General features: G+C 35.6%; 1 pseudogene; it reads right to left on the bottom strand.

Moving 5' to 3' along the window:
* Nucleotides 1-19,855: 19,855 nt before the first annotated feature.
* On the bottom strand, nt 19,856-21,178 carry LOC114048193 (annotated as a pseudogene).
* Nucleotides 21,179-25,755: the final 4,577 nt, after the last annotated feature.

The raw sequence follows: 25,755 nt of genomic DNA, 5'->3' as shown, positions 1-25,755 counted from the left end.
GAGGATAGATAGACTATAATGCTGTAAAAGAGCAAATTGGTCCAACTATGCTGGAAAATAATTTGAAATTATGTGAAAAAAATAACTAAAGAGAACGTGCCCTTTGACTGAGAGAATCCACTACTGAACATAAATTCTAAGAACAGAAAGAAATTTTTCAGCATTGTTTTGGTAGCAAAGAACTAGCAACAAAGTATGTCTTCAGTTGGAATATGACTGAATAAATTGCTGTATGACTTTAAACAATATTGTTGAATTGTAGGAAATGGTGAATACGAGGAATTCAGAGAAACATGAGAAGAGACATTTGAACTGATGTAGAATGAAGTAAGCAGAATAATTTCCTCCAAAAACAACAACAACTCTATAATACTGACTATAAGAAAATAAACGAAAAGAACAGTAAAATCCCAACTAAATTGTATAATTGTAATGGACATTCTTAGTCCTAAAGAACAGTTGAGTAGATGAACTTTCCTGCTTTAATTAGAGAGGTGGGGACTGGGGGTGTGAAATTAATCATACACTAATCGCTTGTAAATATGGTCAATATGTCAATTTGTTTCACTGTAGGTTCATCAAATGAGAGTATTTTTAAAAATGACTGAACTGAAAACAATAAGCATCAACAAAATAGGCATCAATAAACCTTTTCTAAAATCTAACTTGTGACACTATTTTTAATGGCCCAAATGGATAGAAGCAAGTGTACATGACTGCAGCAGACTCAAAAGGCAATGGATTCTTTCTTGACCTGAATCCTGGAATGACAAACTGTCAGTCACAGCCTCTCCTATCCCACCCCACCTCCTCCCCTTTTGTGGTGTTCCCTTGACCTTGCTCAATTTGCCTCTCTTGTGTTTGGGTCTTTTGTTCTCAGGCTCAGGCTATTACTTCAGATCTACACTATGGGTAAGTTGTCTTTGTGGCCATCTTATATTTACCCAGTTGGATCCTTGTTTGGAGCACACTATTCTCCCTTTCAGTCCCCTTTTAACAAAAATGTCAAGAAATATTTGTATCTACTGTGCACATGACAATTTCCTAGTAGTTGAGGAAGATACACAGATAAATGAAATATGGGCTCCTGTTCTGAATGAGCTAATAATCTAACAGAATTTCGGTTTTCCTTATTGTACCTATTCTTGACCTTTACTAAACACTAAAGTATATCATACCATATTAAAATTGTAAAAACTTCATAAAGGGATGAAAAAACTTCTGAATGTCAAGATCTTCTTCGTAAAGTACAATTCCTGCCTTGCTATTTTTTTATTCCAGCTAGAATATCATCACCCTATTACCTAATAGTGGCACTTATCTTTGAATAAGAACAATTAATCAGATATTTGCTTTATATGATCTGAACCAAGGTTCTAAGGCCCAGAGTCTAAGATCTCACAAAAGCAGGTAAGTGGATAACTTTTCTAGTGTGAATGTATATATCATGGCTAACAAAACATCCTCTTTAGTTATTCTATCCCATAAATGTGTGTGTATACATACATATGTATGTGTCTATGTGTAATATTTATAACAATTCAGTTTTTTTTGGTACTGGGTCGCAATTTACAATAATGAGAATCTTTTTTTAATTTGATGCAGTGAAAGCTTATTAGAATATGAATCTGAATGCCAGTCATATCATATCCCCTTTTTTGCCATCTTTTAAGAGGCAATGCATTTTTAAAAATGAAAAAAGCTGTGCTAGAGCAATTGAAAACTTTTCATCCTATTCTAATTCTAAGGAGCAAAATGTTGAAAGAGGCTAAAGTTACTGAATAGAACACAAATCTTTTTCTCCACCCAGTAATTATTCTCTACCAGTAATTTCACTCTCCTATTTGCTAAATCTCTGTATCTATACTTGCAAAATACAAAATGAAAACCATCAAAAAACAAACCAATGAAACACTTGAAAATTTTTCTTTCATGTTTGCATGTTTTGCTATCATCTATTTACATATTATCAAGTATGTGTTGTCTATGTTATGTAAATTGGTAGCTCCTGAAACATTAAGGATACCCAGAGAAAATTCCACATATGTTATTCCCAATACATGGTAGATACTCAATGTTAACTTATCATAATTAAATTTAATCCCTGAAGTCTAACCAAAGGATAGAGTTTGTAGTTGATCTGGCAGGGTGATATGATAAAAGGAAAGTATCTATCATATAGCAATATTTGGAAATGACACTTATAAATCATGTCCAGCTCTTAAAAGACTGGATTATATTGATTTAATTCTTGCTTTCCTTCCAGAATATATTTTTTTTTATTACCAGAGAGCCGTTGGAGGAAAAAGTCCTGACTTAACAGCTCATGCTACTCTTGTCTTGGTATTGATATTAATGCCAACAAAATTAGTAATTTGACAATTAGTTCCCTACTTACCTGAAAAGACATGAAAGGCAGAAAGAAAGTAGTTTAACTAGATTATAATGTGGCTCTGACAAGTCAGGTTCCTGTCATGTTATAGCCTTCCAACTTTAACATTTTCATGTATGCTTGGCAGGTTATTAAAATAAATGAGGGTATACTGGGCTGCTGTTGTGCTTTTCTCTAATGGGAGTTCAGGAATTTGCAAGCCACCACTGTAAATTGACCAATCATGGAGACTGAAAGGATTTGGCTAAAGTGGACAATTAGAATATTTCTGCACAGCTGAGTGAAATATTCCTTGTTATTTTAATAATTCAAGCCCAGAGTAATTTTTGGAGGGTGAGTTTGTCAAGATAATGTGCCTTGTGCTTGTCTGCTTGTCATTTCTAACTCAATCCCACATGTTACAGGTTCAGTCTAGCTTACAAAACAGGAAAATCACTCACTGGAGAATTTGCATACAGAATACAGATATACTGAATTGAAGAAAAACAGGCCAAAAGATTGACAGGGAGCTGAGTTATGAAGACCCATGATGGTAAAAGTTTTGATGTCTCATAACTATCCTGTCATTACTTGTGTTTATGAAATCATAAATGCTAATGCATGATGTGCATATCTAAATGGAGTCACCATGTCACAACATTTACCTTTGAACTAATTCAATATCTTAGTCCAATAATATGGTAAAATCTAAAGGATTCCCTTAAGGGTATTCTTGATCCACTCAGTTTGACCACATGAACTGGTAATATAATGTCTATAACATCCTGCGGTAAAGAAGCTGTTAAAGAATAATAGATCATTGTGAGATAAATAGGTGCTACATTAAGAGAGTTGAAATAGAACAACAGGAAGAGCTCCTCCATGCATTTCTGAAAGCAGAAACTTGAGATTTGTTGGGACAGGGGGTTCATCTCAGTAGAACAAGTAACAGTAATCATTTTAGAAGCTCGAAGAGTTTTATCACAAAAATTTCAGTTTCCCTCAAAGAAAATATATTTTGTATTAAATGATAAAAATCAATACAGATTTGAACATTTGAGATTTTCCAAAAATACAAAGCCTAAACTAGTTATTAAACCTCATAGAATGTAAAAGGCAAAACAAGAAGCTCGAGCATTATTCTCTAAAGAACCTTTGAATATTGATATTGTATACTAGGATTATGGCTCATTAGGGAAATATATATAGTCTTAATATAAATTCTGACATTTTATGGTGCTTTGAAGTTTGCACAGTATTTTACTGTGTTATCTGAGCACTGGAAGTCTTTGGATATAGTTGCTACAGGTGTTATTATCCATACCATTTCACAGAAAAGGAAGCAGAGGTTCAGAAAGGTGAGGTGATGTGTACATGGTCTCACAGCTAATAAATGTCAGGGTCAAACCCTTAGCCACATGTCATCAAGTCTAGTACTTATGTGGTCAAGGAATCAGGAAGCCTGAAAGGAAGACTGTAGAGATGATATATGATTGGTATTTCAAAAGAACATAAAAGAGATGGAAATGTGTTTGAAAAAAATCACAGCTAAGTCACAGCTTATTACTGGGCAAAAGAAGTAGAGGTAGTCTCTTAGGTGGCAACTTCATTCAAAACTCAAATGTCAATCAATGAAAACTTTCCCCATCTAAGAGATTTAAATTCTTAATGAATTGGTTGGCGTGATTCAAGTGATGTCAATGCAAGACTTTTTAGCTTCTAAAATGCTACTGCCCTACTCTCTCTAATAGTATAAGTAGAAATTAATTCTTGTGTTATCTGATAAATTAAAATTCAGTCACCTTCGTAAATTCTCTTATTCTATACATACTCCTCGTAGAGAAAACTGATTGATCCATTATAAACTACCAAGATATTATCATAAATTAGTTTATCACAAGTTTCTTATCATGCAAAGCTCTAAAGGAAATTGGACAAAAAATCCTTAAATACTGGTGAAAGTGGGGAGAAAAGAGTGTTTGTAGAGAGGCCAAAATTCAGAATACTTAGACTTTGACCTCAGCTTTTTAGAGCATACATTCATTTCATGCCAAAATTTAACTGGAAAATATTTGTCCATCAGGTTACAAAGAAATGTGTTCACATAAAGGGCAGCTAGGTGGTGCAGTGGATAGAGCACCAGGTCTAGAGTCAGGAAGACCTGAGTTCAAATCTGGCCTCGGACACTTACAAGCTATGTGACAGTGGACAAATCACTTCATCCTGTTTGCCTCAGTTTCCTCATCTATAAAATGAACTGGAGAAAGAAATGGAAAACCACTCCAGTATCTTTGTCAAGAAAACCCCGAATGGGGTCATAAAGAGTCAGATATTATTGAAACAACTAAACAACAAATTCACATGGAAGATAGATATCAGATTTTTTTTCTTGTAAGTCTCTTTTTTTATTTAACCTATTTTCAAATCACAGTTTGCATTTATTGATAATAATATTTGTAGACCTTTTCAAAGAGAAAAGCTACATATTTTTAAACCCTAAAAACCTATAAATTGAATGGATAGACCTACTTATTTCAAGCTTTGGCATAAAAGTAAATAAGGAATTATTAGTAGAAACTTCAGACTAAGCGGGAAGAAAAGAAATTTTTTAAATTTATTCTTTTGTTCACTTCTACTAATATTTTTATAGTAAGCCCATGTATAGATAATGTAAGTGTGTAATGGCTTAATAAAAGAATCACATTTCATTATTATGTGCATTCAATTCTGTCTTCCAAATCTTTTCTCACAAATTTGACTGGTTAGATCATCCAGCAATCTCAGAGGGAAAGGTTTAGGGACATGGTACTTTGGGAGTTTATAGACAAGACAATTACAGGGGTTCTTTTCATCTTAAGAACAAAGGTATTTAATCTCAGTGATTTATCCCAATGACAGTTTAAGAAATGGATTCTGCTTAATTAAAGACCTCAATGTTCCAGTAGTACAAAGTCTCATTGAAATTCAGGTTACTGATGCCCTCCAATCTAGGTGGTTGTAGTATAGTGGAAGGAACACTGTACTAAGGTATAGCAGGTGTCCTGGTAACCTACAAGAATGTGCTCAAATCATCTAAAATTGTCTATATGACCATAAGATTTAAAAAGCATAGAGTAGTGTCTTGAAAGCTTGTCTTGAAATTAGAAAGATCTGGGTTGAACACATATTGGCAGTGTCTTGCCCAGGATAACATAAATAGTAAGTGCCAGAGTCATGATTGAATCCCATATACTCTATCTCTGGAGTCAAACATGGACTTATCCTAATTTTGATGGTTACTACCTGTGTAACCTTAGACTAATTACTTAACCTACCTAGGTCTGTTTTCTCAGCTATAAAATAATAATAATGCTAATAGTAGTCATAGCATTAACAGTAGTAATAATTTAGCAGCATTTATCTTTTATTTTAATTCTATTATTATTTCTTATCTTCCTATCTAATAGTAGTAGAAGCATTTATACAGTACCTACTGTGTAGTAGTAGTAATAGGTACTATACGTACCTGTTATGCTAAGTGCTTTACAAATATCTCATTTGAGCCTCACGACAACCCTGGGAGGTAGATGCTATTATTATCCCCATTTTACAGATGAGAAAACTGAAGCAAACAGAGGTTAAATGACTTACACAAGGTCACACAATTAGCAAGTGCCTGAGGCCAGATATGAATTAAGGTCTTCCTGATTCTAGGTCCAGTGCACTATCCACTGTGCCTCCTAAGTGCCTCCCAGATCTTTTCCAGTTCCCTACATATGACCCTAGGACACTTGCTGAGGCCATGCTTACCTGCATTGGTAGAGTGTGTTTTCTCCTCGCACTTCCCTTCAACCTATGAAATCCTAGAACAATAAGTATTTAAAACTAAAAAGGCCAAGCCCTTCAATTTCCTGATGAAAAAACTGACTAATAGATGTTACCTTATTTGATAAAGATAAGTAGCAACAGTGGATTATGCCCCAGACCTTCTGATTCTAAATCTAGTAAACTTTTGTATACAGCATACAGTAGGGTATGCTCTGAATCCTTCGGTTCAAAGGTGCTAGTGAGATTTTGATACAAAATGCCCTGTGTCTGAAAATTCATAAGGAAAGAGGAAGAGGGAAACTTCTATTATTTGTTCTTTCCTTTTACATGCTACTTTTTGCTGCCTTACTCTCTCATTAACAATGAATCCCTATAAGTAGAAATTAATAATAGTACCTGATAGGAATGAATTCAGGGAGCCAAGATGGTGGAGTAAGCAGAAAATCAAAAAGATGGGATGAAACATTCTTTTAGGACAAGAAACATGTGAGATCAGCAAGAAAATTCTGTCTTCTTATTTGGGTAAAAGGGGAATGCAGTGTAGGACAGGACTTGTTCCAGCAAGCCAGTAGGAAGCCCCACTTCAGCAAACCAACAGGAGATTCTGAGCCCCAGTGCAGTGGAGCAGGTAAACACTAAAAAACCAGGACACCCCACATGCCTCAGTATAGGGAGGGAAACAAGAAAACTCCAGCTCTAAGAACCACCTCCTGCTTCAGAAGCATAGCCCTGAGCAAATAGAAAACTACCAGTAGTCAGACCTCCATGTGCTTCAGCATAGCCCTAGACATACAGGTAGAGCCAACCCCATGGATGCCTAAGCAAACAGACAGCTACCAGCACAAGCCCACCAAGTGTTTCAGCATAGCCCTGGCCAAACAGGCAGCCTCCAGTGGCCAGACCTTCATGTGTTTCAGTGTAGCTCTGGGGAAATGTGGAAACACCCCACCAGCTTCAGCACACACCAGACACCAGCACTAAGACCCTGGCTTAATATCAGGTAAGCTGCCAGACCCCTATGACCTGGAGTAGCACTAGCCACCCCCACCTGACCCCTGCAGTGCTGCACCAGACATGAGGGCCTCAGGGCAACACCAGTACAGCACCAGGGAAACAGCCAAGGCCTACAGCCCCTGGCATAAGAAGCCTGAGAAAGTGCCCCTTCCACTCTGGGAGCAGAGCTCAAATTTAAAAGAAAGAAAAAAGGCCAAAAAACATGAGCAAAAAGTAATGAAAAAAGAATCTGACCATAAAAAGTTGTTTGGTGATATAGAGATAAAGACACAAACTCAGAAGAGGACAAGAATGTCAAAATGATTATGTGAAAACCCCCAAAAAACATGAAGTGGTCTCAAGCTCAGAAAGAACTCATGGAAGAGCTCAAAAGTGAGCTTAAAAATTATATAAGAGAGGTAGAAGAAAAACTGGGAAAAAATGAGAGTGATCCAAGAGAATTATGAAAAGAGTTAACAGCTTGGAAAAAGAAAACAACTTCCTAAAAATTACAAATGCCCAAATGGAAAATGAAGTGCAAAAACTGAGGAAAACAAATTCTCAAAAGTTAGAATTGAGGAAGTGAAATCTAATGGCTCTATGAGACATTGAGATTAGTCAAACAAAATGAAAAGAGTGGCAATATAGAAGAAAATGTAAAAAAACAAAAAAACAAAAAAAAACAAAAAACAAAAGAAAAACCTCATTGGAAAAACAACTGACCTGGAAAATAGATCCAGGAAAGATAATTTAAGAACTATGGGACTACCTGAAAACCATGAACAAATAAAGGATCATACTGGGAAAAGAGGAAAGGAGGAGGCAGAATAAGGTAAATTGCAAGAGGTATAAAGACCTATTACATCATGATTTTCAGGTAGACCAATAATTTTTAAATTGAATCTCCTGGATCTATTTTCCAGGTCAGTTGTTTTACCAATGAGGTATTTTACATTTTCATCTATTTTTTCATTCTTTTGTTTCTATTTGACTGATTCTTGCTCTCTTATAGAGTCATTAGCTTCCATTTGCCCAATTCTAATTTTTTAACAAATTGTTTTCTTCTATTAGATTTTGTACCTCCTTTTCAATTTGGCCCATTTTATTTTTTAAGGAATTCTCCTCAGTTAGTTTTTGTGTCTCCTTTCCTGTTTGGCCAGTTCTTTTTTTTAAGAAGTTGTTTTCTTTAGTTAATTTTTGTCCTTCCTTTTCCAAGCTATTGACTCTCTTGCATACCTCATTTGTTTTCCCAATTTTTCTTCTACCTCTCTTATTTGACTTTTAAAATTCTTCTTGAACTTTTCCAAGAAGGCTTTTTGGGCTTCAGACCAGTTCATATTGCCTTTTGAGGTTCCAGATGTGGGTTTGTTGACAATGTTGCCCTCTTCAGAATTTGTCTTGATCTTCATTCTTCCCATAATAAGAATCTATGTTTCTTTTTGCTCATGGTGTTGGCTTATTTCCTGGCCTTTAAAAAGATTGAGCTCTTCTGCTGGGGAGCAGGGGGCACTAACCCAAGCTTCTTGTGTTGGGAGCCCCTAGCCCTGTCACTGGCTGTCTGTGCTGGGGCCTCCAGTGCTGGCAGTCGGAGGCTGTAAAGTTCTAGCAGCTTACCTGGTGTTGGGCTGGAATCAGCAACACTGGAACTCTAGGGGTAGGATTAGGTAGTCTGGCCCCTAAAGGTTGCCTGCTCACCTAGGCCTCTCCTTTTGCTTTCTTCAGCTCCTTTCAGATGGATGTTTTGCTGCTGCAGGATGTTTCTCTGCCTAGGGCTTTCCCTCTTGGAGCTGTGCTTCCCAGAGTTTTGCTGAGGCACCAGGAGACTTGGCTGCCATAGAACACTGGCATGTGGTGGTTTTCCAAGCTGGTTTCTACTGGTTCTCTTGCCCATACTGAGGCACTTGGGGGTCCTGGTGTTGGTGTTTGCCTGTTCCACCTCCTGGAGTTCAGGATCTCCCCCTGGTATGCTGAGGTGCAGTGTTTAGCTAGCTTGCTGGGATGCCTCCCATTTTGAACTGCTCCCTTACCCTAAGGGCAAGAGAGGCCTTTCTCATTAATCTCTCAAGCTTCCTGGGCTACTGGACTACTGCACACTGTCTTTCTGTTGGTTCAGCTGTTCCAAGGTTTTTCCTGGGGCAATATTTTCTGGGCTTTCAGAGGTTAATAAGAGACAGTGAGAGGGCCTTCTTACTCTGCCATCTTGGCTCTCAGGAAATGGAACCTGCAAAGACCTATTACAGTAGAGGAAAAGAAAGGAGGGGGGTGGGCACTGTTTGAACCTTATTCTCATTGGATTTGGCTTAAAGAGGGAATGACACACATTCAACTGGTTATAAAAATCTTTCTTACCCTATAGGGAAGAGGAGAAAGGGGAAAGAAAAGGGAGGGGGGCTAATAGAAAGAAGAGCAGATTGAGGGAGGTGGTGGTCTACTAGAAGCAAAACACTGGTGAGGAGGGAAAGGTAGAAAGAGAGAATAAAATATAAATAGGAGGGGAATAGGATGGAGAGAAAGACATAGTAATCATAACTGTGAATGTGAATGGGATGAACTCTCCCATAAAATGGAAGCAGATAGAAGACTAAATTAAAAACCATAATCCTAGAATATTTTGTTTACAAGAAACACATTTGAAGCAGAAAGATACACTCTGAGTAAAGGTAAAAGGGAAGAAGAATATATTATGCTTCAGATGAAGTAAAAAAAAAAAGCAGGGGTAGCAATCCTGATCTCATACAAAGCAAAAGCAAAAATAGATCAAATTAGAAGAGACAAGGAAGAAAATTACATCCTGCTAAAAGGTACCATAGAAAATGAAGCATCCAAATTCTTAGAGGAGAAATTGAGTTACAGGAAGAAATAGACAGCAAAACCATATTAGTGGGGTACCTCAATCTGCCACTCTCAGAACTAGATAAATATAACCACAAAATAAAGAGAAAGAAGTTAAGGAAGTGAATAGGATTTTTTAAAAGTTAGATGTTGTAGACCTCTGGAGAAAAATTGAATGGGGATAGAAAGGAATATACCTTTTTCTCAGTGGTTCATGGCACCTACACAAAAACTGACCATGTGTCAGGGCATTAAAAACCTCACAATCCAATGCACAAAGGCAGAAATATTAAATGCATCCTTTTCACATTATAATGCAATAAAAATTACATGTAATAAAGGATCATTAAAAGGTAGACTAAATTGTATTAAAAATTTAATAATCTAATTCTAAAAAAATAAGTGGGTCAAAGAACAAATCATATAAACAATAATTGCATCAAAGAGAATGACAATAATGAGACATGGGATGCAGGCACAACAGTTCTGAAGGGAAATTTTACCTTTCTAAATGCTTACATGAATAAAATAGGCAAAGAGAAGAGCAATGAATTGGGCATGCAACTAAAAAAGCTAGAAAATAAACAAATTAAAAATCCCCAATATATAACCAATTAGAAATTATGAAATTATGTAAAGTATTGAACTAATAAAACTAAGAATTGGTTTTATGGTGGTGGTGGGGAATAATAGAACAGATAAACTTTTGGTTAATTTGATTAAAAAAAAAGAAAACCAAATTACCAGTACCAAAAATGAAAAGGGGGAATTCACACCAATGAAGAGGATATTAAAGCAATAATTAGGAGCTCCTTTGCCCAACCCAATGCTAATAAATCTGACAATCTTGGTGAAATGGATGAATATTTATAAAAATATAAATTGCCCAAATTAACAGAAGAGGAAATAAAATATTTAAATAACCCCATTTCAGAAAAACAAATTGAACAGGCCATCAATGAACTCCCTAAGAAAAAAATCAGTAGGGACAGATAGATTTACAATGAATTCTATCAAACATTTAAGAACAATTAATTACAAAACTGTGTAAACTATTTGGAAAAAGCAAGTGAAGAAAGAGTTTTACTAGATTCTTTCTATGATACAAATATAGTGCTGATACCTAAACTAGAAACAGCCAAAACAGAGAAAGAGAATTATAAACCAATTTTCCTAATAAATATTGATGTAAAAATTCAAATAAAATTTAGCAAAGAGATTACAGCAACTTATCACAAGGATAATACACTATGACCAGGTAGGATTCTTACCAGGAATTCAGGGCTGGTTCAATGTTAGGAATCAGCATAATTGACAAAACTAACAAATAATATGATTATCTCAATAGATGTAGAAAAAGCTTTTGACAAAATACAACACACATTCTTATTAATAAAACTAGAGAGCATGCGAATAAGTAGAGTTTTCCTTAAAATGATCAGTAACATCTATCAAAAACTATCAACAAACATTATATGAAATGGGGGTAAGCTAGAAGCATTTCCAATAAGATCAGGGGTGAAACAATGACATCCATTATCACCATTGTTGTTCAACATAGCACTAGAAATATTAGCTTTTGCAATGAGAAACGAAAAAGAAATTGAAGGAATTAGACTAGGTAATGAGGAAACAAAACTCTCACTCTTTGCAAATGATAAGATGATATACTTAGAGAATCCTAGAGAATCAACTTAAAAAAAGCTACTTGAAATAATTAATTTTAGCAAAGTTGCAGGATATAAAATAAACCCACATAAATCATTGGCATTTCTATATATTACTAACAAAGCCTAGCAACAAGAGATAGAGAAATTCCATTTAAAATAACTGTAGACAATATAAAATATTTGGGAGTCTACCTGCCAAGACAAACCCAGGAACTATATGAACATGGTTACAAAACACTTTTCACACAAATAATGTCAAACCTCAATAATTGGAAAAATAGCAATTGTTCATTAGGCCAAGCTAATATAATAAAAAGTGACAATTCCACAATTTTGTATTTCATAATGTTCTCTATCTCTTGTTTGGTCATACATTCTTCTGTTTTCCATAAATCTGACAGGTAAACTATTTCTTGCTCTCGCAGTTTGCTTTTAGTATATCAACCTTTATATATAAATCATGTACCCATTTTGACTTTATTTTGGTATAGGGTATAAGATTTTGGTCTATGCTTAGTTTCTGCCATACTCTTTTCCAGTTTTCCCAGCAGTTTTTGTCAAATAGTGAGTTCTTACCCCAGAAGCTGGGGTCTTTGGGTTTATCAAACAATAGATTACTATAGTCATTGACTACTGTGTCTTGTGTACCTAACCTATTCCACTGATCCACCACTCCTATTTCTTAGCCAGTACCATGTAGTTTTGATGATTGCTGCTTTATAATACAATTTAAGATCTGGAATGGCTAGGCCACCTTCCCTAGCATTTCTTTTCATTAGTTCCCTTGATATTCTGGACTTTTGTTCTTTCAAATGAATCTTACTACTTTTTCTAGCTCTATAAAATATTTTTGGTAGTTTGATTGGTATAAGAAAGACATTTTAAATACCTATTGCTGTAACATTGTGAGGAAAGGGTTTTGTAAACTTTGAAGTGTGATATAAATGGGGGTTTCAGTATACTAGAATTTCAGGTATAGTTGATAGTACATTTATGTCTATTTTATATGACTTGGATTGTTGCTTTATTTACCTAGAAGGATATATGAATTTTTCAGTTTGGGTATTCCTTTCACCAAAGCGTACTGACAGCCCTCATGCCTTATTACCTTATATGATTCACCCCCCCATACCCATAGGAGATTATGATAAAGCCCTGAGTCCTTCCATTCTTTTAATATTTTAGGCATACCAAGGTAACCCTCAATAAGCTAATAATCTAATAGAACCTCTCAATTTCCCATATTGCTTGTCTTCTCAGTCTTTAGTATACACCATACTAATGCCATATTAAAACTGGAAAACCTTCACAAAGGAATGAAAAGGCCTCTGAGGCCACCTTTAGTGTGTCAATCCCTTCTTTATAATGTATAACTCCCCATCATATAACTTTTTAAAATTAATAATCAGTTTATTAATTAGGCTAGCTTGTAATCAATAAATTGATGGTTAGTGACCAAAGATACTAAGGGAGGCCCTAAATGCTTGTTTCTTAAATAATTGAAAAGACCTGGATTATCAATGGTGTAGAATATACTCCTTTAACTAAAGACATTTCGCAAACACATCACCTCTTCCTCTCCATCACTTAATAGATGGTCTTGAAGACCATAGCATGTTCAGATTCTGAATGAGACTGCACTTTAGGCATAATTCTGAAGAGATCAAATTAATTTCCCTGTCACAACAAGGTATCAGAATAGGGCCATCAGAATATACATGAAATTTATCAAACAAAATACAAATTAATGATGAACCATCTTCACCGCAATTTTTAAAAAATATCCCATATCACAAATGTACTGGTTACTGCATTACTGAAATCTATGAATAGACAACATGCTCAATTACAAAAAGTATCGCGATTTTGGTAATTCTTATAAATGAATTTGTATTTATTAATCACAATGTACATCTGAAAATGGTCATACATATGTATAGGAGACATATTTGCAGTTGACTGAATATTTCTATGCACACAGGTGATTTTCAAATCACTTGTAATGACTCTTTTGCCCTACCTAGAGGTATAGATCAACAGATTTGGAGTCACAAAGTAATCTAACGATAATTTAAGTGAATAGCTTACTAGGAAATTGGTTGCCGTGAATCTACAAAGAAAGCCATGTGAAAGTTTCTGGCATGCATAAATGTGAAAATAGATTTCTAGAATCCTGTGATGTGGCATTTCCACAAATAAAACAGTATTGCAATATTGTTTCCACTATAAATTATTGCCCAGTTCCTACAACTCCATTACCAATAGGGAAATGGTAGTGGTATAGCTTCATAGCTACCTTTTTCTTCCTTACTCAAGACTCCACTCCAAGATTGTCAGGGTAATACCTATCCTTTTCCTTTCTCACTCCATTTGCAAGTCCCATATGTGGCCTCAAAATGTGCAAACATTACAGGTTGAATTCCCAGTTTCAGACAGCCCATACATGGCCCTTTTGATAAAGAAGTGATCGGCTCATGCTTTGGGTTTGCCTTCTCTTACTTTGTTACACCTACCATATGATACACAATTATAGGTAGTATTCTGAGATTCATGATCTGGAAAACAAAATAATACTTTCTGAAACTGAATTAGTTTTATCTCATTTACTAGTAGAGTGAATTACGTGCAATTGGCATTTAAGTAAGCATTGTTTATTTTTTAGGACCAAAGGTTAGCATGATGGTTAACATATAGTAACTTAATAAATTTGTGGATGGATTGATTGCTAAAGGAAGGAAGAAAAGAAGGAAGGAAAGAATGTTATAATATGTGATAATGCCTAAATTAATTTAGAAGCTAATAAATACAGATCTTTTGGTTTTGCAATTACCTTTTTTCTTTCTCTTTCCATACATACATACTTGCATGTACAAGTATACACAGTTATAATTATTCATATTCTCATCTATTCAGAAGGAAAGATAATTTTCTAAATTTTATAGATAATATGTACACACACCTTCTTAGAAGGTAATGCCACTCTCGTCTACAAGATTCTCAAAAAACATACTGTACTTCTAGAGTACTTTGACAAACTTAGGCATTTTTGATAAGATGCCTAAATTTGAACACTTCGAGTCTTGTACACAATTCAACCAAATTTGGCCTTTTCTTTTTTCACATTACAGAAAGGTGCTGCAAATATCATGAACAACAGGATGGATTGGGGATGGAGTTTCATATTAATAGGTTTTATTTCTTTGCTTTTTGTGAATTTATAGTATTCAGTTTGTGTTGATTTATGGGAGCAACTTTTGTATTCAGGGCAAATACATATCTGAACACAATTTATTCAGGAAGGGTTTCAAAGACTGACTCAGAATATTTGCTGGAATAATCACTTGAGCAAAGATAGTATAGCTAAAATATTTTTCTCAATAATTCTGATTACAAACTCAATGCTTGCATTTTCATGTAAATTTCAACTAAACCTTCTGTCTGTGTTTATTTGAGTTATATATCTAGATTTCCTTTAAATTTTGAATCTTATTTAAATGCTTAGCACTTCAGGTTTAAAAATACATTTCTCATCAATCTCACACTCACTGTCAACTCCATATTATCAGTCAACAGCAGCCTTTCAACCATTTCCAATATTTTTTTTACTGTTCAAATTCGCTTCACTACTAACACTTATGTTCATGTTAACCCCACTGATGCCACTAAGGAAATCACCAAGTACAGTGTCATCTCCTGCTTTTCTAGTTCAAATATAAATAAACTGTAAAAAGTTATAGTCTAAAGGAATTTTGTTTTTTTCTAAAGGAATATTGTTTAAAGTGAATTTGGGAGATTTTTCATGGAATTTGTTTGGTCTTAGTTTTGAGTGATATTTATTATTATTAAGCCAGTTTTATACAGTGACATGATTGAATAATTATATCTTCACCAATTTTTTAGTAATTTCATAAAATCATAGATCTAAGGCTGGAAGAAACCAAAGAGGCCATCTAGTTTAGATATCTCTATAAAATTTTCAGGAAAGCGAGATTCATAAAGGTTGTAAGATTTGTCCAAGGTCACAGGAATTAAACATCAAAACTAAGACTTAAAACCAGGTCTTCTAACTCTAGAGACAGGGTTCTTAACCCTATACTAAGCTGTCTCTCATTTCAACTGGATTAAGCAAACATTGGTTTATCACTTATTGTGTATTCAATGCTGTATTAAGCATAAGGGGTGATACAAAGTGTAGGCACACAAAACATGTGGCCTGGTCTGCTGTAGAATATGAAAGATATTTTATCAGTGACTTACGGGAGGGAAAAAGGGTTTAACATCCAAATTGAGGTGGCATAAGATAATGGGGAAAAAAAAGTTTTTGATGTGGAATTAAGAGAAACCTGCCTTGAAACTATGCTTTTAACACTTGCGTGTGTGACCATAGGCAAATCACTTAAAATTCCTTAGTCTCATTTTTCTGAATCTGTAAAAGGGGGAAGATAATATAATATTACGTGGCTCACAGAGTTGTAGTAAATCTTAAATGGGATAATATATGTAAGAATCTTGCAAACCTCAATATTGTATAAATGTCACCAATTATTACTATTTTTACATAAGGCCTGTTGTCAGATTTTCATGTATTAAATTATAACATTTGGCAACTAAAATTTTTATATGTGTGTGTATATGTATACATATACATAGGCATATACATATATATACATATATAGTATACCATATATATATAATAAGTAACACTAATAATAGTAGTGGAACAAAATCAGCAAACATTTCATTCTTCAGCTACTAATGACAATATCTTATTCACTAGCCATCAGGGGAAAGATCAGCTAATACATCAAAAGACTCAGAGCTATAGATGACTTAGAAATGTTGTCTTTTCCACAAAATCCTGTCTTGTAAACCAGTCAGGAGGGCTCATTGTTTCAACAACCTCTTGGCTAATCTGACATTGATATAAAACTTGCCATTTACATGAAAATGCCAGTCCTTATGTGAGACCTTATGTGGCATCCCTGTGAGAAGAATGACCTATACAATTCATATCATGTGAATATTTATAGAATCACAGGGTTTTATCCTTATAAAATCCAGACAAAATATTTAATAAGGAATATGAAGAATTAGTAGAGGGGATTGGGTCCAAGTCAAATCCTTAATATCTTATTTTTCACTTAAGCTGTTTTTTTAACAAGGAAGAAGTATACCAGTCATTATTAAAATATTGATAGGAAAAAAAAACATTAAGGGGAAAATATTTTAGGACCACAGTATTTTACTCACTATCCCTTTGTATCATATCAATCAAAAGATGAATGACAGGTTCAATTCACCAATAAATACTGCCATTCAATAACACAACAACAATAGTTTTGAATCTGGTACTATCTCTGGAACATATGTCTTCCCTTCAGGTTAAAGGTGGAAGCCATATGAGAGCAGGAGTTACTGGGTTTTTGTCTTTCTTTGTATCCTTAAAACTTAACACAGTGTGTGGAATATAATAAATGCTTCTTCAGTGACTGACTGATTCACTTGCATGTGTGCTATTACAGATAATTTTTCTCTTTAAATGTTGTTCTTAGGGGAAACATAATTGTCCCCCAAGTCTTGAAGGTCTATCCTTGGCTCCAAACAGCAGAACTAGAACTAATGAGTGAAACATAGAGGAAGGAAGATTTTGCTTCAGTATAAGCAATTCCTGTGCAATTTGAGCTGTCCCCAAATGGGTTGCCTTCACTTCATTCTTTATGCCTGGTCAGCTCTCTCCCAATCCTCATTTCTATCTATGCAAATTCTACTTGTCTTTCAAAGTTGGGCCCAGACTATGTCTTCTCCATGGAAATTTTTCTGATTTGCATACTACAGTTACTTGCATATGTGTTATTTTTCCTACTATTGTATATGTATAGTTTAAGGGAAAGGGGCCGTATCTCATAACACTCTACATATCACTGAGACCATAACTCTGCAAATACTAGATATCGAATAAATAATTATTGAATTTTGTTGAATGAATACCCCAACTGGAAGTAGTCTATCTCACCTCTGAACTCTCAGAGAATTTTGTTTGTACCTTTTAAAGTCACCACATTCAACTTGTATGCACAGTTCTAATCTTTCTTTATAAGACTCTACATTCTTTTGCAGTAAGGGTACTATCCTTCTGATATTTCTCTCTTCTAGAACCATCCATAGTATCTCTCTCTCTCTTTTTAAAATTTAGTATTTTATTTTTCCCCAGTTACATTTAAAATGATTTTAACATTTATTTTTAAACTTTGAGTTCCAAATTCTCTCCCTTCCTCCTTCTCCATTTCCACCACCTCACTGAGAAAGCAAGCAATTCAAAATGTTATACATGTAGAGTCATGCAAAACACTTCCATAATAGTCATATTATAAAAGACTAACTGTATTTCCCTCCATCCTATTCCGCCCCATTCTCTCCCTCCTTTCACCCTGTCCATTCTCAAAAGTGTTTTGTTTCTGACTATCCACTCCCCTAATCTGCCCTCCCTTCTATGACTCCCCCTTTTCTAATATCCTTCCCCCCTACTTTACTGTAGGGAAAGATAAATACATATACATATTCCCAAATGAGTGGATATGTTCTTCCCTCATTCCCATTTCTGATGAGAGTAAAGTTTACTCATTTCCCCTCTTCTCCCCCCTTCCCTTCCACTATAAAAACTTTTCTTTGCCACTTTTATGTGAGACTTACTCCATTCTACCTCTCCCTTTCTCTTTCTCCTAGTATATTCCTCTCTCACCCCTTAATTTTAGTTTTTAGATATCATCCCTTCATATTCAATTCGCACCTATACCCTCTGTCTATATATACTACTTCTAACTACCTTAATAATGAGAAAGGTCTTATGAGTTAAAAAATATCTTTCCATGTAAGAAATATAAATTGTTTACCTTTAATAAGTCCCTTACGATTACTCTTTCCTGTTTACCTTTTCATGTTTCCCTTGAGTCTTGTATTTAAAGTCAAATTTTCTATTTAGCTCTGGTCTTTTCTCAAGAATGCTTGGAATCCCTCTATCTCATTGAATGTCCATTTTCTCCACTGAAGGATTAAACTTAGTTTTGCTCGGTAGGTGATTCTTGGTTGTAATCCAAGCTCCTTTGCCCTCCAGAACATCATATTTCAAGTCCTCTGATGCTTTAATGTAGAAACTATTAAATCTTGCATTATGATACTTGAATTGTTTCTTTCTGGCTCCTTGCAATATTTTCTCCTTGACCCAGGAACATTGGAAATTGGCTATGATATTCCTGGCAGTTTCATTTTAGGATGTCTTTCAGGAAGTGATCAGTGAATTCTTCCAATTTCTATTTTACCCTATGGTTCTGGAATATCAGGGCTGTTTTCCTTGATAATTTTTTGAAAGATGATGTCTAGGCTCTTTTATTGGTCATGGCTTTAAGGTAGTCTAATATTTTTTAAATTATCTCTCCTAGATCTATTTTCTATGTCAGTTGTTTTTCCAATGAGATATTTCACATTGTCTTCTATTTTTTTTTCATTCCTTTGGTTTTGTTTTATAATTTCTTGATTTCTCATGAAGTCATTAGCTTCCATTTGCTCCATTCTAATGTTTAAGGAATTATTTTTTCAGTGAATTTTTAGACCTCCTTTATCCTTTGACCAATTCAGCTTTTTAAGGTGTTGTTTTTCTCATTGGCTTTTTGGGCCTCTTTTACCATTTGACCTTGTCTGTTTTTTAAGGTGTTATTTTCTTCAGTATTTTTGGTGTCTCCTTTACAAAGCTGTTGACTCATTTTTCATAATTTTCTTGCATCACTTTGTTGTCTTCTTCTGGCTGTGTTTTGATCTTCCTTGTCACCAAAGTAAGTTTCTATACTCAGAGTGCTTTTTTTGTTGTTTTTGGTTTTTGGTTTCTTTTTTTTTTTATTTTGCTTTCTGAAAGAGAATGTTTTATTGTCAAATACAGTGTAGCATAGTGAACAAAAGACTAGCACAGTTCAATAGGTACCCCACACATTCTGTCTGATGTATAGATAGATAGATAGATAGATATAGATATAGATATATAGAGATCTAGATATATAGATATATATGTATATGAAAACCCTTGCTTATAAAGACCTACTGGAGCATGAATGCCCCTTCAGTTCTCCCAGTGTTATTAGTTCAGGGGGTCTGGAAAACTCCTAACAACTCTCATGACGGCAACATGGGTCATTTAGAGATACAGTCCCTCTAGGGTGCCTTCTTGATTCTTATAAAGTACATTTTCTTTAGATTTTTTGAAGTCTTCATTTGTTACTTTCATTCTACATTCTCTTAGGGCCATGGAACTAGCTTCTGTACAAATGCCTTGATATCTGCTTCAGACAAGTCATCTTTAGCCATGATCAAATCATCTAAAGTTACATCATCTGCCAAAATCATTCTGCTTGTATGAATCTGAAAGATGCATTTCTTGGTCTTTTTGTCTGGCAGAGGGAACTCAAACTCTCGGTCAATATGTCCTGGTCTGTTTAGTGCTGGATCCAGAGTTTCTATTCGGTTGTGGCCATAATCACTTTCACATCTCCTCTAGAGTCAAATCCATCCAACTGGTTCAACAATTCCAACATTGTTTGCTGAATTTCACTTTCTCCACCTGAATTTGAATCATACCTTTTGGTCCCAATGGCATCAATTTCATCAATAAAGACAATCGATGGAGCATGTTCCTCAGCTACTCGAAACAATTCTCAAATGAATTTGGGCCCATCTCCCAAGTACTTCTGTATAGGTTCAGAACCAACAACTCTGAGGAAGGTCGTGGAGGTCTGGTTTGCTAAAGCTTTGGCTAGCAAGGTTTTACCTGTGCCAGGTGGGCCATAGAGAATGACTCCTTTAGGTGGCTTAATAGCCATCTCCTCATAATACTCAGGATAAGTGAGGGGAAGTTCCACAGATTCCTTAATTTCCTGAATCTGGTTATCCAATCCACTAATATCAGCATATGTTTCCTGTGAAGCCTTCTCTACTTTCATCACTGTGATGAGGGGATTTGTGTCATCCATCAGAACTCCTATCATGGCATGAACCGTATGGTTGAGGAGGACAGAACATCCTGGTTCTAGCAGATCCTTGTCTACAAATGATAGAATGCAAACATAGTACTCTGATCCCACCAAGGTAAAGACATTGGCATGATTATCATCAATGATCTCTTCTAAGGTCCCTACAGACATTGGGGTACCTCTCAGATGATCCACCTTTGATTGTTCTTCCTCTTGCTTTTCTTCCATTGGTTTCATTTGTTCTTGATTTCTGATGAACTCTTCTTCCATGAGAAGATAATCTTTAATTCTCTCCAATTTCAATAATTTTAGCCTGCATGGAGTGTGAGGAGTTACAAGTGATGATTTGCTGGCAGCATCTGGCTCCTTTGTTTTCTTCTTCTTTTTTTCCCACCCTAGTTGCCACTGGAGGCTCATATTTCTTTTTTCTTGTCCTTGTCATCCCTCTTGCCACCACCAGGACCATGTTCACCACTATGACTTTGACCCATTATGCTCCCAGCTCCCCTACAGACTTCTTTGACACCGGAAGTGCGTCTCCCAGAGGTTTTTTGTTTTTTTCATTGCTTACTCATTTTTCTAGTCTATTACTTGACTTTTTAAATCTTTGTTAAGGTAGGGTTCTGGTTCTAGGCTGGATGGTGAACTGTCCCAAGTTTCAGGGGTTTTGTGCAGCTGTTTTCAGAGATACTTCTAGAGACCTGTAAGTTTTCAGTTCTTCCAAAGTGGTATGATCTAAGGGGAGGTGTTTACTCCTTTCCTGGTCTGTGCTCTGGTCTGTGAGTGACCACAAGCTCTCTTTTCTGCCCTGGAAATGTGAGGAGGATCCTTTCTCCACTGGTGCCACAAGCTCTGCTATGCTAGTGCTCCTCCTCACCCTGGGACTGTTACCTAGCACTGCAACCCCGATCCAAGTATGGGCAAAACAATAGAATCCTGCCTCAGTGCTAGCAAAGAGACCCCTGTAGTCTCCTTCTGACCTTGTTCAACCCCTGCTCCTGGTTCCCTGAGGCTATGGCTATGCTGGTGTGGCCCATGCTGGACTGCACTCCACTTTCACGCAGGTCTGACAAACCTTTCCTACCGACCTTCTAAGTTGTTCTTGGCATCTGTGGGCTAAGAATTCTGGAAACTGTCACTGCTGCAGGTGATTTAGTTGCCCTGAGGCCTGCTCCAGGTTTTTGCTCAGGCCTGTGTTGGACTGTGCTCCTCTCTCACCCTGGTGCAGGAGACGTTTCCTGTCTATCTTTCAGGTTTCTTAGACTGGAAATTTGTCTCGCTGTCTTTTTGTGAGTTCTGCTACTCTAGAATTTGTTTAGAGTTGTTTTTCAAAGGTATTTGGAGGGGTTTGGGGGAGAACTCAGGTGAATCCCTGCCTTTACTCTGCCATCTTGGCTCTGCCCATAGTATCTCTTAAAGAAGTGTTTGGTGTATGTTTGTTAAATAAATCTGTAAGAGACATTGTAGAACATTCTTGTATTTGGAAAATTATTGTACTAGGTAACTGCCAATATTCCTTACCGCTCAAAGATTCTATGAGTCTAGAAAAAACTAGGAAATCTCTTCAGATATCTGGTTCATGTATCAATTATTGAAAACATATTCCTAGGTTTTCTTTTTTAATATAAGAACATTAAGGCAAGGAGGAATATATCTTACCTCATATGTTACAGATTCAAAATAAGGGACAAATTGTATAAAAATGGGCAAGACCTTTGTCAGGTAAGCCTACATAATTTCTATCTTTTGAAGGACTCTGACATTCTGCCTGAAATATGCCCTTGATACCCATCTATATGTAGTTATATTTAATCCTTCTTTTAAAACCTGGTTCAAGTCCAAACTCCTCCACGAAAACCTGCCCTTACCATTATAGCCTACAGTTAACTTGCCCTCTTAATCAGATGAATTATGAGATAGCAAAAAGAACAACATACACAGAGTTGGAAAATCTGGTTTCCAACTTTCCAGTCCCTACTCCAACCTTTCAAAACTATGTGATTATATCCCTTAATTTTTCAGGACCTCAGTTTTCTTATCCATAAAATGTATATTATAAATATTCCCAACCTCAAAGGGTTGTTGAGAAAATTCTTCATGACTGTAGTGCTGTAGAAATGTGAGTTCTTATTCTGAATTACTATGTAGCACTTAACTATAACATTCATTTAGCACTCATAGGGTAACTACTTTGCATTATTATTTAGTTTTTTTTTTCTTTTTGTATGTAGTTTTTCTTTAATAATAATGGTTAGAGAATATGTCTTATACTACACTCATATGTGTCCCCAAATAACCTGAGAGTAATACAGGTGTGTGAACAGAAAAACCAGAACCAATGAGAGCAAGGATTGCCTTTAGAAATATAAAGGATGATATAAAGAAGTTTGAATATTTTATACTTAGTTCTCTCTCAGTTGACTTTCAAAGAAGAGAACACTGTTTTTTTGTTTTGTTTTGTTTTATTTTCAGAATGTGTAGAACCAAGGTATCAAGTAGCATCAATTAACTTTTTTTTTGCTTTAATATGTCTTTGAACCATATAAACTTTTAGAACTTTCCTTCTGAAGAGATGTCAAATATGCTTAATTTTAATAATACAATAATCTATAATAACAGTGGTAGTTAAAAAGTGTTTGACATAATTTTTTATTAACAGAAAACAAAGTGAGATAAGTAGTTTAATATTAGTTGAAGAGTTCTGAAGTTCTGGGGGAAACTCCTTTTTTTTTACTTACCTATCTTATTCCCTTCAGGGACTGTTCCAAACTTTTTCATTTCTTGCAAGGCACCCAGGGCTCCAGAACTCTTCTACTTAAAATAGAGGACTTTGTCCTCTCTTCACTGATGAGACTGAGCATAATTGGCCTAAACTCAGCTCTGTTCTTCCAATTCTCAAAAGTTGTCAACATAACACTATTTTTACCTCCAACCCTCTATTATCAGAAATATATATAAGTATATTTTGTAATATAACTATATATAAAACTATTACTATAACAAATTAAATCATAAACTGTTATGTAGTTTGTTATATGATAATCAATTATAATTATAAACACACAAATATATTATACGATATTGTTTATGATGTATGATAATATATCATATATAAATTTAGTTATATACTACATAGGATACATTTTATAATTATCTTATATAGTATACATTATAGTTATATTACATATAATTAGATGTTATAAATTATATATACATATGTATACACATATTCATATTAATACATATTTCCTACTGCTGATGAAGGCTCCTACCTGTTCTCTAATGCCCTTCCTCTTCTTCCTCTTTCAGGTCCTTGCTCCAGAAACCATTATGCCTCTCTCATGAGTCCTCCATCTCTGTCTCTGCTGATTCCTTTCCCACTTATGTGTTCAGGGTTCCCCAATATTTAAAAAAATCAACAACAGCAGCAACCACTACTTTTAATTGATATTTACTGTGTGTAGCTACCATCCATCTAACTTCTACCATGTTGCATTGCTGGAGGAAGTAAAAAAATTGTGCCCACTACAGATATGTACAAAGATCAGGTGGACCTTGTTCAATCTATAATAATTCTATCATTTCTTTCTCTCTTTCTTTTACAATAAAAGTAACAATTTTGTTTTACATATATATATATATTTTCTCTTCCTACCATTGCCATTTCTCTGACTACCACTGCTACTTTATGTATCTGTTGTTGTTTGTCCTTCATTCTCAAATAGGATCATGATATTAGGAAGGTGATGTCATGACTTACAAGTGAATTGGATTTGTGAGGCAGAGCTGTGCAAAGTCACCAGCCTTACTCTCTTGTCCATAGCCATCTGAGTCTACTTGCAAGATATAGGTCAAGATGACTGGAAATGGCCCTGGATGTAGTGGGAGCTAAGATTTTTAAGCTAAGATCTTTCCCAGGTCTCAGTTGGTCTGAGGCAACACCCATTCAGTGATTAAGTTTAGGCAAGAAATGAGGCAAAGAATGAGCTTTTTTACCTAGGCAATGGAGCTGCCTCCATTGTCTCATCATTACCTTGATTTTCCACGCTCTTGTGATCTGTCTTCTCCAAAGTGTAAGCATCCCAGAGTTCTATCTTGAGCCTTCTCATTCTATCCTGTCTCTTGATGGTTTCATCTAATCCTGTAGCTTCAATCATGACTCCCAGATGATTGGAGTCTTAGATATTGTGACCCTAAAGGAGGAAAAGTCAGACATAGAACTAATTGTGGAAGAAAACATCTCAAATAATTCAGACAAAGAATATTATGGCATAACATTTTGTGAGGGGAATTGTCATAAGAGGGATGGTATTGTAGTCTGGGAAAGCATCTGTACATATTTGTTTGCTTGTTCTTAGTCCCCTTAAATTGTGAGCTCCTTGAGGACATGGGCTGTCTTTTGCCTCCTTTAGTACCCCAATGCCTAACATGATGCCTGGCATATAGTAGCTACTTAGTAAATGCTTATTGATTGACTGGCTGACTGAGCTCAGGAATTTTCACTGGCTGAAATAGGAACACTATGCCTGGAATGTTCTCTCTCCTTACCTCTGCCTCTTGACTTTCCTCAAGTCTTGTCTAAAATCGCACTTTCTACAGGAAGCCTTTTCTGAGCTCACTTAATTCTAGTGCTCTCCCTCTGTACTTTAGTCCAAATTTATCCTGTGTATAGCTTACTTGTACGTAGTTACTGACATGCTGTCTTCCTCATTCAAATGCGAGTTCCTTAAAAACAAGTATGGTCTTTTACATTTCTTTGTGTCTGTAGTGCCTGGCATAGTGGGTGCTCAATAAATGTTTATGGACTCACTGACTCTTTTTCACCTCTTGTGCCCTGTGCCTCCATTTATCTTTAGTTCGGCTCATTATTCTCTGGGACAGGATGAGGACATTGTCCCCACTGCTCAGTCCCACCTTCACCCAAACGATCTATCTTCTCAGGTATCATTTGCCTAGTTTTAAAAGCTCCCAAGAGGGACTCAATTCTACCTTATGCCTCAAGGATCAAAATAGTTCTGATCACTTTCAGGGCTTACAGGGATGCTTGCCCCTCTGAATTGCAAAACAC

This window comes from Vombatus ursinus, unplaced genomic scaffold, assembly GCF_900497805.2.
Source record: "Vombatus ursinus unplaced genomic scaffold, bare-nosed wombat genome assembly UNPS02014791.1, whole genome shotgun sequence".
NCBI lineage: Eukaryota > Metazoa > Chordata > Mammalia > Diprotodontia > Vombatidae > Vombatus > Vombatus ursinus.
This window is presented reverse-complemented; position numbering and strand designations above follow the sequence as displayed.